Genomic DNA, 4,088 nt, shown 5'->3' on the forward strand with positions numbered 1-4,088 from the left:
TTCATGAGTTAGAGTTAATTTATAACAACTGTAACTATACTTTATGGGTCATTTAAAACACAATGAATTTATACTATACTATACTATTTGTACTATACTATTTATACTATAGAATACTATCTCTCCAGCTTTTGAATATTTAAGTTATGGTCAAATGTGCAGAAAACATTGGCTTGGAATCTTTCAGACTAGAAGTGAATAATAATAATAGGAATATACACTATTGCATTGTTGTAAACAATCTTGAATTTACATTTTCTATAAATTTTAAGCATAAAATGTTTTGTTTACTGGTAAAACAAGCATACTGATGTATTTAAATCTTGTTTCCTATGCTGAAAGAACTACCTACAATTAATATAGGGGAAAAAAACCCAGGAGAGACATGATAGCAGTGTTCCAATATTTGAAGGGCTGCCACAAAGAAGGAGTCAACCCATTTCCCAAAGCATCTGAAGGCAAGACAAGAAACAATGGATGGTAATTAATCAAAGAGAGATCCTACCTAAAACTAAGGAGAAATTTCCTGACATAACAATCAACTAGTTTTTAAGAGGAGACTGGACAGCCACCTGTCTGAAATTGTATGCTTCAACGGAGGGGAGAGCTGGAGGGGGTGGAGTGTTGGTGTTGGTGTTGGACTGGAATACCTCCAAGGTCCCTTCCAACCCTGATAGTCTATGTTCTAAATCTCAAGAATTAATTAGTCACCGATAACATACACATTGTATTTAAAAGATATCAGCTTAAATGCATGTATTCAGTTTACAAATTCATCACATTTTTCATTTTTTTTGCTTGAATTTGGATTTCAAACTGCTTGATCTGGACTAATTAAGAGATTTAGTTCCATTCCTGGCAAATTCCATAACAAAGATATAACCAAGATTGCACAAATATCGCTGTAAAAGTGACAAGGTTCAGTCCTTTCTGATCTCAAATGGACAGTTACCATACACAGAGTAAAACAATTAAATTGGATTGTATTATAATGTAGTGCAGGAAGTATGTTATTGGGAATAACTGTGTAGGGCTGGTTAAGGGATGAGGTTTTAATTTATATTCTCAGCCTATATCCCAGATTCATTGCTTAACAAAAATTTTCACAAACCATTTTAATTATAGTACACTAAGAGCATGTACACCGAGACAAATTCCTTGTGTGTCCAATCACACTTGGCCAATAAAGAATTCTATTCTAATGTATGCTATGCTATGCCATGCTATTCTATTCTAATTCTAATTCTATTTATTCCATTCCATTCTATTCTATTCTATTCTAATTCTGTTCTGAAGAAAAGTTTTAGAACAAGGCCTGAAGTTTGTGGGAGTCTGGATTAATAGAGTCAAATTCAATATTAGTAATGCCAAGTGGATGTAGTCATGACCACCTGATCTGGAGATTTTCCATCTTTGATTGTAAATGAGATCCAGACAATCAAGTGCATAATTTGAGGGAACACCACTACAACCACCACCACCATTTATGAACTAGTGACAAGTGAACAGCATATTGGAGGACTTTCTGTTCAGAGTTTCCCAAGTTATTCTGTGCACATTCCTGGCTTAGGAAGTCCTACCCATTGTCACCCACAACTTGATAACCTCTCATCTAGGTTATTGCCATGTACTTTTGGGGGTGCATTTGAAGAACAGTTGGAAGATATAGATGGTCCAGAGTGCAGAAGTGTAGGCCTTCATGTAACACTACTGTTTCATAAGATGTACTGGTGGCCAATTTATTTCCAGGTGAATTCAAGCTATTAGTTATTACAATTTAATATCCTTCAAGGCACAGGGCCTGGCTATTTCCTGATTATCTGCCCATACGTGGAATATAACAACTGCACACACTAGGACCATGTCCCTTAAGGTATGTCATCTGGTGAGATTTATTACTCTGAATTATCTATTTGAATCATATCTAGACCTGGCTAGGGAATTCTGGGAGTTGAAGGCTATCCATCTTAAATTGTCACGGTTGAGAAATACTCTAGAGCAGGGGTAGGCAAAGTTGGCTCTTCTATGACTTGTGGACTTCAACTCCCAGAATTCATGAGCCAATCATGCTATCATGAAAATTCTGGGAGTTGAAGTCCACAAGTCATAGAAGAGCCAACTTTTCCTACCCCTGCTCTAGAGAGTGACTACTGTATGTAAATTCCCTAAACCTTTGAGTGTTCAGTTTAAATAATACCGTGTTTCCCCGAAAGTAAGACAGTGTCTTACTTTCTTTTTATCCCCAAAAGCCCCACTATGTCTTACTTTCGGGGTATGTCTTATATTGGAGCTTCCCTAGCGGTGATGGCGTGAGCTTTTGGGGCCCCGGTGGGAGGGCACCGGCCACTGTTGCTTCTAAGCGGCGCCGTTGTTCTCACGGCGCAAAGCCACGCAGTCCTGAATCGCTCCCTTCTCCGGCCAGCAAAGTCTGCTGCCTAGGAAAGCAGCGCATTTGAAAAACGCTTTCCCAGGCAGCCGGCTTGCTGGCCGGGGAAGCAAGCGATCCGGGACTGTGTGGCTTTGCGCCGTGAGGACAACAACGGCGCCGTGGTGGCTTTCAAGCGCCGCCCTTCGTGGCGCCCCACCACCCATTCCTGCAGACGCGGCGACGTATGCGCCGCTGCCTTGCACCTCGTTTCCTCTTCCCACCTCTCAGGGCGCAGATCCCGGAGATTACGGGACTTCGCTGAAATCCGCGCTGCGAAGAACTTGGGGGACTTTAAACCGAGGGGGATTACAAACGATCGGCTTTGTTGGAGGGGGTTTTTTTCCCACGGAAGGCCAAGCTTGGAGGAAGCAACCGAGGGAAGGGGCCTCGCTGGCGTCAAAGGTATCGAAGAGGTGGGGACAACCTGAAAGACGGAGGGAGGGTAATAGTAGGAGCTACGATGAGTAGAGTAGACGTGGGCAGGAGGCGGCGCGCAGCTACGTGTTTCCCCGAAAGTAAGACATACGTCTTACTTTCGGGGTACGGCTTATATTAGCCGACCCCCCTGAAACTCCCGATACGTCTTACTATCGGGGAAACAGGGTAGCATAGCTTTTTATTACTTGCACGTTGCAGTTAAGAACATGAGAATTCATCTAATCCAGATTCCTAATCCAGCAATTCTTAATCCAGATGTTCGTGTATATATATGTACCACCTCAAGTTATGGTAAGTCCTGATGACCCATCTTAATTAGAAGAATAGATTTACACCATCAACATGTATACTTTGTTAGCCATCAGATACCTTTAAGATGCATAGTAAGCTGTATGGATAGAAACGGTGGTGATAGATATAGTGATACCAAGTGATAGTATGATCAGGAAGAAGCTGGAGAAGTATTAGGGCCTGAAGAAAGATCTAGAAGAGATATGGATTGTAAAGGTCAAAGTGGTCCTAGTGGCGATAGGGAGTGGCCCCAACAGATCCCAATAGAACAGTAGTTCTCAACCTTTCTAATGCCACGACCCCTTAATACAGTTCCTCATGTTGTGGTGACCCCCAACCAAAAGGCTAGTGCCAATTCTCCCAACATAGCTTGAAGCTAATTGGCAGGAAGGTCAAAGGGACAACCCCACTGTAAACGCCTGATTGGTTCAAATTGTAAAAATATGTTCCAAGGTGCCAGAATAGAAGCTTTAGTTCCTAACACCATGGGGAATTTGTCTTTTCCCATGAACTTAGGCGACCCCTGTGAAATGGTCGTTCGACCCCCAAAGGGGTCCCGACCCCCAGGTTGAGAACCACTGCACTAGAACATAGCTCTCGGTCCAGAAATGTGCAGTGCTAGGAACAGTTAAGATCCTACAACAACCCTCAAGCTCCCAGAGGTAGAGGACTTGGCATTGAGAGAGACACATATCACCCATTGTGTGTGTGTGTGTATTGCTCTATTCATGGTAGAATTGCAGTTCAAAAAATTTACCTGTGCCGTGAAAAAGGCCATTGAGTTAGTGAAGAAATATTGTAGAAATTAGGAATGTCCTGAAGATGGCACTGTTTACTATGGAAAATCCATTGCCTTGTTAAAAACAATCCTGGAGATACAGTATTTATTAGATGATAGATTTTCTCCATTTGCCAAGTTGGCATACAGTAG

Source organism: Erythrolamprus reginae, chromosome 4, assembly GCF_031021105.1.
Source record: "Erythrolamprus reginae isolate rEryReg1 chromosome 4, rEryReg1.hap1, whole genome shotgun sequence".
NCBI classification, from domain to species: domain Eukaryota; kingdom Metazoa; phylum Chordata; class Lepidosauria; order Squamata; family Dipsadidae; genus Erythrolamprus; species Erythrolamprus reginae.